Below are 12269 nucleotides of genomic sequence, written 5' to 3'. Positions count from 1 at the left end.
GTCCTGGATCGTAGCAGGAATCTCAACATCTGAAAGTACTTCAGCATTGCTGATAAGTGTTGCTGCTTTACGACAATATTTTGGAGGACCTAGAGAAAAGAGGTGGCTTTTGTTGCTTTGATTTGAAAACTGGAAAAGAAAAAATACATTTCTATTAAGGAAAATAATTTCTCCCAGAAAGTAGGAAGTAGTATTTCATGCTGTGCTCACTGAGAAGTAATCCACTCACTATTTGACTAAGAAAATTTTTGGCGCTTGACTGCTTTTTTTGACTGCTTTTTTTTGACTGATTGCATTTGCAATCAGACAAACACTGGTATAAAAAGATCCTTCTTTTTATAAAAGACAGCTGTACTGTCTTTTGCTTTTTTCATAGCCAAAATGTTAATAGGAAAGAACTGTGGGAGGTACAGCTAAGTACCAAGCTACGTGCACTAGCACGTAAGGCTGAGCTACTAATCTGGTTCGTAACGCCCTTAAAATGCAGTGAGCACCAAAAAGAAAATTAGAGTATACATTAAGAATATTTACCATATTCTAAATTGCTGGGTTGGCATTTGACATCCACAGCTAAGTGTGTTGTACTCACTGGGACGCAGATAGGCTCACTATCTTCTTGCTGCCAGTTCTTCCATTCCAGAAGGCCTCTGATCTGTAGTAAATTTTAGGTGCTTGTGTTTGCATACAAGTTCATATCCTTATGGTCCACTGTCCATTTTGAAAGAACCACTATTCACATGATCAGATTCAGTAACAAGCATCAGACTTCAAAGGGAGGTCAAGGTCCTGTCTCAGAGCCTCACATTTTCTTCTTTTAAGTACTTGTTCTTCATTTGATTAATATATAAAAACTCCTTTGCAAATAAAATGCAAAAGTGGGGGGGAGGGGATCAAATATTTCCATTTAGTTAAAACAATTCTATTTTTAGGTGAATCCTACCTTCCTTTATCCTAACTTTAAACGTTTCACATTTGAGTTACTCCTGAATGAAAATAGTACAAGTGAGATTAGAAACAGGTCTACTAAATTTAGTTGTTCAACTATTTGCTTATTTATCACTTTATACTACTGAGAAATATACCATTGTGGGGAAAAAAGAGCAATTATTACTTTGTAGCTTATTATTTCATTACTAATTGCTCCTTATTTTATAACCTATAACTTGGAACAAGGTTTAGAGTCCACAGTGTAAGAGTTTTATTTTTTTATGGTCATTACTCCATTTATGGAGTATCATAAACATTGCCAACATTGTTTAGGTTTATTAAATGCAGGCAGCTTTATCTCCTTAATTAAAAAAAAAAAAACCACCAAAAACAACACTCTTTGATGGTAGCTTAGTAACTACAAGAAATTAAAGAACCAGCTTGAATAGTTTGGCTGAGTGCTGGCATAGACAACTCTGCTTTGGAATACAGTAAGTTTTAAGCAGAAGGAAACAGATTAATTACAGGAAAATAAGAGCAGAACTAAAACAATAGGATAAAGAAAAAAAGCACCAATATCTCTGTTTCTCTTGTCCTTTGAAAATGTAAGCTATCCAGTGCAGACATGGTCTCCTACTTTGTGTTTCTATTACTACATGAGGGCAGCATGCTCAGTTGGTTACAAAGTAATGGTACAAACAGGAGTAACTTAATGTCATTGGCACTTCAGCAGAATTAACAGTCCTTAATTGCTGTCTTAATTTTTACCTTAATTAAAAAGGTATCTTAAGGAAGTACAGTATTCATTTTAAGCAAGCAAATATATAAGAAATATGCTGTTAAGAGCCATGTTTCATTGACAGATAAATGACATGATGGTTTTCAACACCACCTGTCACTAAAAGCAGTTACCTCTAGTTCAAGCTGGCTGTTTTCATTTCTTGAAGGTCTGTTGCAGGAAAACAGGAAAGATACTGTAACGTCATAATCAGTGGTACCTGGTTATTATTGCAGCTCACTGTCATTTCTCAATACACTGCCTTCATATAACTTAGGTTGTATGGAGAAGCCCCTTCACACAATTGCAGAAATATCTCTCCCCTACAAGGATTCCTACTTCTACCCTCTGTGCAGCCACAGCAACAAGCCCTTCCACCTCCTCCCACTTCACACTGCAGTTCAGAAATTATTTCCCAGCCATCATCTTCCAAGATAATCATAGCTGATGCCAAAACCTGGACCCACAAGTTGAGCAACATTTCCTGCTGCGAGAACCTGTCAGATGGTGGAGATTGCTCTGGTAGAAAGGTAAAGACCCCCAAGACCCTGAATTAATAACTAGTTACCTGAGCATCAGTAATCACACCTGGATGTGTCAGTAGAAGGAGACTGATTTAGAAAAGACCCCCCTCACCCAGCCAAGAGATCACATGGTGCTTCACAAGGGCTGGTGGTTACAGACTGTCCTCTGGGGCAATGATACTCAGCACTTTCCAGAAGCAGGGCCACAGACATTAGATACTCTGTAAAGGAAGAGCAGTAACACAAAGGTTTCTCACAGGCTAGTGGCTAATTCCATGAGCTCTCTGTATGCAATTCTCTAAGCATGTATTCCCATCTTGATACCCTTCAGACAGCTTTGTTAAGCCAAATTTTAGTAGCATTCCCTTCAGGGTGATTAATGGTCTCCGTGCAGGTGAGGTTTTTATCCATCTGATAACTCATAGTCATTCCCAAACAGACAATGGGGACTGGCTTCATGAGTTCACAGGGTGACATTGATGCTAACCATGCAGTACTTTGTTTATTTAGCTCTTCACGCTGCCTCCTCCCAACTTGCTGTTGCCCAGGGATCAGCAGCAGCAGGGCACAAGGCACTGAGGTGGTGGTATGCATGGTGTCCCTCAAGGCACACATCTGGAGTACCACAAGGTTAACTCAGTTTGACACTTCGCTGACTTCTGCATCTTGGCTGGGTGTCCCAGGAGCAACAGCCTCTGAAACAGCTTACAAGTATTTTTCCATTGCAGCCCTCCTCTCACCAAAGTGTATTTGGGAGAAGGCCAAATCAAGCAGAGAGGTTCTTCTCTTGATAAATATGAATTGCTCTTAAATAGCTTAAAATTTAAGGAAACTGCTGTTTATACATATATGAATATGTATAAACTATATATATATACACACACACACACAATACTGTCACACCTCATAGCAATGGGTGTTACTATTTCAAGGTCTTTGTGATTGTGACCTCCTTAAGGAGGGGGGAGAGATACTCCTTAGCACATCTCTTCTATCAAAGTGCCACTGACTCGATGATCAAGGGTAAAGCACATTCTTAAGAGCCCAGAGCAGATGCTCATTAAACTAAGGCTCTGCACCATTCCCGTGCTATGCAAGCCATGCCATCAACGGGTCACTGTGTGAAAGATACGGTAGCATCTCAATAAAAACAGAAAGCCAGATAATTACAAGACTGAGACCTTCGATTAGAAAACTAATTGATATCTGGACATCTTGCTAAATGCTTGCACGTAGGCATTAAGCCTGCTAAAATCTGAAGTGAACCTGTGACTAGTGGATCAGGCTCTTTGGCCGAGATGCTATATATTTAATTAAAACATCGGTGGAAAATAGTTCCCTGCTCGTTGCACAAGGGTTTAGACTTTAAATACTTTCCCTACAGACAAGTATTTTTGCTCTCTTTGTTACAGTCTTTTCAAGCAGAGAAGTTTCTTGTATGTTCAAAGGCCTTTCACGAGAAGCATGTGCCTTGACATGGCTTAGAAGGCAATGATGGCTTCACATTTTTTGTACTATAGGAACCTGAACATTTAGAACTAACGTTTTTACAGCTTTTAATTTCTAAGCAAATGACAGTTCTGCAAATCACTGGTTTGGATATAAGCCATTAATCCCACACGTCGAGTGCCTAAATCCTTATGCAAGTTATGAAATTTTGGTTGAAGTATTTGCGATAGCTCATGAAGATGCATAAAGGTTGTATCCCCTCACACACTGCACTTCAGAGGGAATTACGTTTCAGGGTGAACTGAAAAAGACAAACAGGGGAAATGCCACGATAATAATATCATTTATAAATGCATTTAAGCCATTAGCTATGAAAGATCAAACGCAGACACAGCTGTTAGAGGATCAGTTCCACCACGTGCTCCTCTCCTCTTGCTTGGAAGCCACTCTAAGGGGATTGAGCAGGAAGGAAAGTACCTTCTCCCCATTTGCAATAAAATACGCACCCTTTCCTGCAGGATGGGAAATGGGAAGGCTGAGGAGGGAATCACATCTCAGATACACGTTACCTGGATGCATGCTTGACCCACAAGACTCTTGCACTTCGGATGAGCAACACTATCACTGACTTCGGTCTTCATCTGTTTTGAATGAGGTTTTCTTGCTGAGGCCCACAAATACAAGGTTATCGTCACCTACCTTTGAGAGGAGGTGCTGGGCTTTCCCTGCCATGCTGAGCTGAATGGTAAGGCAGCCTTCAGCTTGCTGCCATAGCTTGCAGAGCTGCCTGACAGCATGGATCCATGTCCAATGCATTGCTACCAGCACTGTTCCCCACCGCATGGCTCCAGGCTCATCCCAAACTGATCATCATCCAAACTCCCTAGCAGCAGAGTGCTGCTGGCAGCCTAACCAAACAGCTCCATGTTTTCAAAATCTGACTCCTAATCACAAACCACACCAGTCTGACACACCAATAGCTTTGGTTTCACATCTATTTGCATGATCACATTCTATTCTTTGGTCCTGTCCTATACGTTGGAACAGACATAGTCGATGGTACAGCTGCATATCCTTGAATCACAGAATCATTTAGGTTAGAAAAGACCTTTAAGATCGAGTCAAACCATAAATCTCAATCCATGACATGCCATTACATAGAAACTACCCATAAAGAAAAAACCTGAAAATTCAGAGGTAGCATTTTTTTAACTTCTCTGCGTGGAAACCCCACAGTACCTGTGCCTTTTGCTACGTCTTTATCAGAATACAAGCAAGCTTTTTTGTTTAGCTGTTTTTTTGTATTTCTTTACACCAGAGGTCAATAGCTTAAATTACAGAAAAGCACATAGGAACCAGAACACGTATTCTGATGTCCCCTTACTTTCCCATCGTGCCTTCCCTCGTTAAGGCTATAGATGTTAGGATAGTTTGTTTTCATGTTGATACCTACAGGAAAACTGGGTAGGCAAGCAGATTCCCACAACAAAAAGCTACCTGAGGAGCTTACACAACAACATGTGCAGGTAATTTAGCATAAGAAAACGGGGACTGAAGATAATGGCATAGTGAAATGGACCCAGTTTTCCTGTCACATTTAGAGAAGTACATTTGTCACGTCAGCCTTAGTTTCTCTACTTGCCATGTCTGCTTTCACCTGTCTGATCATTCACTGCTGGGGTAGAGGTGAAGTTATTAAAAGTATTTCTAGAGGCAGCACATACCTCCATTTCCAAAGCAGTAATTACATGAAGAACTCACATAGAAGAATCTGACTTGGGAATATGATGGACTTCAGGAGTCCAAACCACCCATTTAGTACCCTGCGAGTGATCTCAGCTGCATACGAAGGTGTCAGAAATGTCAGATCCTTCATCAGTGTGCAGCCTTCCCAGCCCAGAGTAAACATGTCTCATCTACCTACACTTGCTCTTTCTTAGCTGGGAGGAGAGAAAATGTTTTGTGGAAATATTAGAAAGATAATACAAATCAGTTCTGGCTTTAGGTGAATCCTGCAAGCAAAGGAGGAAAAAAAAGTGCTTTTTCCTCATAAATAGTCAGCTTTCGAAGAGCCACATCTCAAGGAAAAAAAAAAAAAAAAAGCGTCAGTTTGAAGTCGTGTCACTGATTCCTTTTGAATTATCTCAGCATGGTGTCATTTTATCTGGAGATTTCATTTATTCCTGTGACTAGTAATTGGGACTTAAACTGGCTAACAGATTTAGTAGGATCAAGCTATCAAATTCAGAGCACTGAAAACAGACAGAATTTTTGATCTTTCAACTGAAAGATAAATGGATTTTATCCAGGTGACATGTGCCAGTGAATACTGAAATAAGGGATTTAGAGAGAGAGCTTCTTGGTGTTTGGTGTGTTCCTTTGCTAGTAGGAAAATCTTAAGTCACTGTGCTTCAGCCAGTCTTGAAAACTCTCTGAACATTGATAAAACTGTGAAAAATGAGTGACAGACCGAGCATATAAGTTTCTGCATCATTTGCTAATATACTTGTCAACCTGAAGTAACCAATTCTCCCTAATCACAGACTACAAGAAAGAGGCTTTTATGCCATTTTGCTATTTGTCAGTTTTGAGTTGTAGAATAACTTAGTAGGTTTAAAGGACTCAGGATAACACATTAATTTATATCAACACAAAATTGTATTTGGAACAGATTAATTACAATCCTTATTTTTGCATTATAATCTTACTCAAAGTATGGAGATTAAAATTCACTGTCTTGCTCTATTCTAAAGCAAACAAGCTTCTGAACATTTCACAGTTCAAAATCACAACATGCTCTACTTTTGATTTAGATCCAACTCAAAGCAGGCTTTCAGACTCATAGAGTGCTTTGTCATTTTGTCACCCCAAATTCTTACATTCAGTAATTGAAAAACACTAACAAACTGTCCCAGAAGGTTAATTATTTTCATTGGTCATAGACTCTAGATACTCAAATTCAAAAGCGAACAGGTGCTTACACTAAGTTTATGAACAGATTACCATGCGCTCCTGGATATATTAGCCTTACTTCTGTATTAATGTCTGTGAATATAAGTGGATGAAAAGGCTATTGTATTGCAGACTGTGTGCTATTAAAGAAACCCAAAACATTTTCCTATTCCAGCTTCCTTTTTAATTCTAGTGAAAAGTCAAATTATTCTCAGAATCTTTCCTTTACATCCTTAACAACTACTTGTCTGTTAGTGGCAGGGATTGTGTCATTAAAACTTTCTTCCATATAAATCAAATTATTGGAGGGAGCTAAAGGAGCATTTATTACTGAGACACTCTCAGCTCCCTCTAATGAGGTCAGAGAAGCTGAACTTGTTTTACATTTGGAACAGATAACGCTAATCAGCTGTTACTGAGCAAGCTTCAAGGTGACTGCTGTGTCCCAGTAAATCTGTGTCATATTTGCACATAGATAGATGTGGAAGTACAACGCATTAAGAAAATGGAATGTATCATCTTTAATATTAATATTTTATGTTGATGACTTAATTACCTGTCATATCCTATAGGAACATTTTCACAGAATGGGCAGCGTAATACAGCATAGTCTTCTATTAATTTAATAGCCAGTAAATCCAGTGTTTCCTTTTTCCATAAAAAAACCCCACCCAACCTTGAGATGTGTTTGCTACTTTTTAGTGTATTTCTATTTTAAACTAATCAATGCATGAATTTATCTGCAGTTACAGACAACATATTATTCTCCCATTTCTCAAATCCCTTCCTCAAAACTTCTAATAACTTTAAAATATAAGGACTTCTGAACTGGTCTCAAGGTATTTAAGTTTCATCTACAAGTCTCAGACAACTCCCAGCTAAAGTTTCCAAAAACTATATGCAGCTCTACAAACTTACAGAAGTTCACAACCAGCCAAATTCCATTAATCGTCATTTCCAGATCAATGCAAAGGAACATGAGCAGACTAAAGCCTGGAAGCTAAGAAACTTTGGCTTTCCATACTCTAGGAACATGTATTTATACATTAACTTACAGCTTTCTCATGAAGCCTTTTCTTTTGTTTCTGAAACCTGCTCTCTACCTGTCCTTCTCCCCAGTCTCTCCACATTCAAGCTATCTTTATTCACATATCTTTATTCACATATCTTTATATTTAAATTCTGTTGCCAGACAACAGAATTGGTAACCAATGCATGCCCAAGCTCCTGATGCAGTCTTCCCCCTTCTTGATTTGTACTTCTGAATCCATCCAGTCAGAATTTAAACCGCCTTAAAATAATCAAGAGCAGCACTGTGCCTTTTTGTACAAAACTTCAGAATACAGCTGACAATGCATTACAGGGTATTTCTGAAATGCAAACAAGATTCAAAGTTGTGCAGAAATAAATCTTTTCTTTTTATTAATTCTGTTTGACAACCGATTCCTGAAAACGATGACATGCAGCCTATACTGTGTTTTTTAATTTATATTGTATCCTTACAGCTTTGAGCTTGAGTCCTCCAGCTAAGTGTTCAACACATACAATAGAAAAACAAAGAGATTTGCCTGAAACCATTTCTGAGCCTATTTTGTCCAATGCCTGTAACTTCTGGCATTTCCACAAATTAAAAAGAAGTATGTTCCAGTGCACTTGCAGAAATAGCTGCCCTTCTGCCAGAATTTTTACAGGTTGCTATTCACTCCAGTAGTAAAGAGGTTAATGGAAAGGAATTTGGGGGGGGGAAAAAAAAAGTTACCTTCTCTCATTCTGTTTAGTGTTGTTATACTGTTGTGCCAACTTCCAAAACCTGAGAAATACTACAGTGGCAGCTACAGAGTAAAGCTGAAATTAAAGGTCATTGCCTGCTAGAGTTTTCCACATTAGCGTCAGAAGAACTACAGTCTTAACAGGAAAAGTAGAAGACACTAAGTCCAGTCCACATATAACTATCACATTATAAAGTGAAAGCCTGGTTGCATTCCTGGGAAAGTCCGTGGGTCCCCCCCCCCCGGTAGGATTAGCTCCCTTCATGTGAATGGTTGGAAAAAATAGCTGAGAGGGGGAGCAGAAAGAACAGCAGTAGCAGAGAACACGGGAGGCAAAGGCCAGATACACTGTACTCTGTGTGTACTAGTAAAAAGTCCATCAAAAGAAACATGATTTTTGCATTTAAAAGGTTTCTAATGAGGCACCAGCACACAGCTGATAATGGAAAATACGTCAGTCAACCCATTACTAATACAGCAAGACAGTCTAAAACAGCACTTTATCAAAGATATATTCATAAATAAACAAATACACAGCATTCTAGCTTGCAAAAGTCTTTTGCGGCTATTCTACTACTTTAACACTTTAGTTAGTTTAGTTGTATTGTTGCGTTCCAAGTTGCTGCAAGTCTAAGGAAGGGTTTAACAGGTTTTCTTGAAATTAAGCAGCATCATCTCAGAATTGTCTCTACTAGCATTTAAAACAGTCCAAGAGCAAACAGCATTTATTCTGAAGTCTCTGACTGTCACTCCACTATTCACTACATGGCCATTAAATCCATTAAGTAGTTCCGAAACATGAAATTTAATTTCATCATATATCTTAACAGCTATCTTGCAATTCAGGAGTTGGCTACAATTTTGCATATTTTAACAGCTCAGTTTTGCAATTCCATTTATTTTGTACAAAAGAGCAAGGAAGCAGTCCTCCAAAGATCCACCTTCGTACCAAGACATTTAGCATTTTCATATACATGTATTTACATGTATAGACAATAACAGCAGCCTTCAAAGGATCCTTCCTTAATTGCTGTTCATACAAATTCCTTATGAACACCTCAACTTAATGAAGGCCAGCCTTTCGGTACAGACCAGTGGACTGACACAACTGCAGGGCACACAAGCAGCAGCTAACACAGAAGAAATGTCTCTGTATGAAGGCTTTGAGTATCTAAAATAACTGAACATATTTCACCTGGTTGCTCCAGATTATAACTGCATAGCTACTCTTAAAGTTGTCTTGGTGGAGTTAGCTTTTAGGTTTTGTGATGAGACCACACCCTATGGGGATGCAACAGGTCCCATGAATCAAATGCACTGCCTACACGACAGCTGCTTTTCCAGAGGGCATAGCACAATAACGATGATAAAAGAAGCTGCTCAACTGTATTTGTTATCTCATCTTTCAGTCTAACAGCCAGAAATAGGAGAGGTCCGTGGGCTGCCTCCATGACTGAGAAGACCATTAGCTTGCCCAGATGAGAGGACACTGCATACCAATATGCCAGCATCAGCTAGCACATTTCATTGGTACACCTTCTAAGCAGTCTGAGAAATCTCAGAATCACTAAGGATATGCAAAATTAATAGCAAGATGAATATTTAAAAGTAGTAGAAAAACATGTCTTAGCAGTCAGCTTTGTCATAACCTAACATCATGATGTAGAATGGTATGATCAAGCCAGCAAGGGACTAGAATCAAAATTATCCACTACTAAGCTTTCCTCTGTAGCCTAAACAGATTCTCTGAAGAGTGATTTAAATCCCCTGCAGGACTTTATTAGTAGTCAGGAAGGTGATGTATTCAGATTGACTCCTCATAATGTGAAAGCATAGTTAACACATTAATCTAGTCTATTTTAATTGAGTGAGTTCAGATAACACTGAAAAGTTTGTAATGTTGAAGCCAGTACATTGACAGAATGAACAAACTTGCATACTTCATGGAGACTAGCTTTGTGTTATCTCCACTCTTCGCATTGCTTCAAGGTCAAGATCATAAAGCTGAAGTTCTTGAAGTTAAGACAGTCTATCGTGTAACCTTATGGAAAAATCAGTTTTGATTCAGTTAGTACATCCAAACTCATTATGCTAAACCCAAGTCTGCCTTGCAAGTTAAAAACAGTTTCAAATTAGGAACTTGTGCTCAATAAGCCTAAAATGGGTTGCCACATAGTTGAAAATCAGAGCTGTGTTGTTAATATGCATGCTATTGTTTCCCAGTATAGCAAAAAAAAAAAAAAGTGACATTCTAAAAGGCAGTCAGGGTTCATTCATTTAGGGGTAATAGCTCGTAATAACTCCAGCTGCTCTTTTAAGTGCATATTATGTATCAAGATACACCATCACGGATTTTGCTGAAACACAAGAAATCTAGTGAGTAGCAAGGTATTCCAAGCCAGAAGCCTGGATTCTCAGTTCTGCAGTAGTCTCACCCTGTGAACCAGTGATTGTAAAATGCACATTTTATATCTCCCTCCATTCTTGTAGTGGGAGAACTGGAAGTACACGTCAGCTAGACTTGTGAATATCAGCACGCCACTGACCAAGAGATTTCCCAATTTCCTATCAGGAATGAAGCTGTTATTCCATATTAGGCAACAAGATAGAATATGTTTTGGTTTCGTGGTATATAGATACCTTCCCCCCCCCCCCCCCCCCAGCTACCTATTTATGAAGTCACCTTTGCTTCTGCAAGTAATCCTCCCAGCTCCCCAGAATTAGTTTCCAGGAAACCACTGCTGCTGACTTAAGGTACTTAAGCAAGGGGGAAAATAGCTAAGTGAGGATATACAAGCCGCCTCAGCATCTTTAATAAAATTCCAGCTTTCAAGTAGAGCAGAGCTATGCAGTTCCATCAGGTTCGACTGGAAGGGAATCTGGACAAAACCAGCAAAATTATCTTGGGTCAGGTGGCACAGAGAAGGTACAAAGGTGATCCAACTACTTCTGCTCCAGTATTTGAAGGAGTTTAGCATACTTGGGTATAACTTAAAGAGAAGTCTGCAAAGCAGATCTCACCAACTTACAGCCACGCGCCATTTGGGTCAACTGACAGTAAGCTGGGCTCCTACCTGGTTTACTCCTAAGAGGCAAGTGGTACACAAGTAAAACCCGGGTGTGAAAAAGAAAAGACCATCTTGAAACAATAGTCTAAGCACTAAGTCTCAGCCAAGCAGGCATGTGTTGGTAGACCTTACAGGCCCAGCCAAGATTCAGACCAGTTTAGAGAAGTTCACAACCACGTTCCCTTTGACGGTCTTGTTTATGCTGGCTTGTAAACAGAGCTGGCACATCTCTACTCAGGAAAGTTGAAGATTGTAGCTGCTGACATTTAATAAAGCTGTTGCAGGCATAACTCCGCCCCAGGCAGACTATGGTGGCTCCAGGCAGAGTCCATGAGAAAGAAACTGCAAAACCAGCAAGAACATTTTGCTGGTGCTTACCATCACATCGGAGTTACTTAGCAGAGTAAAACACGTAGCAGCTACCTAAGCTAACCAAAATCATTTGAAACGTCTGTGGTCTTGCCCTCCTCCTGGTGGTACTTCCTCCGAACCAGGCAAGAGCCTGGCAGTTGTGCCTGTTCACATGGAAGTCTTTTAATGAGCATCTACCGAGGGATTTTAGTTAGACATGCTTTCATGTTATATATTAACTGGAGCTGGCCAAGCCTTTCAGTAAACTGTAACAGGTAAAAAAATAGCAATGCTTCTCTGTGGAAGATACTAGGCAGCCTTCGCACATCCAGGAGATGGTGCTGTGATTCACTGGTGTATTTTGGTTTTCCCCTTCAGCTCCCACTTTGCCATGTTAGACACTTCTGTATTGTACCATAGTGCTGTTATTCAAACGAGTTGGGCTAAGCAA

This window comes from Falco biarmicus, chromosome 3, assembly GCF_023638135.1.
Source record: "Falco biarmicus isolate bFalBia1 chromosome 3, bFalBia1.pri, whole genome shotgun sequence".
Lineage (NCBI taxonomy): Eukaryota > Metazoa > Chordata > Aves > Falconiformes > Falconidae > Falco > Falco biarmicus.
This window is presented reverse-complemented; position numbering follows the sequence as displayed.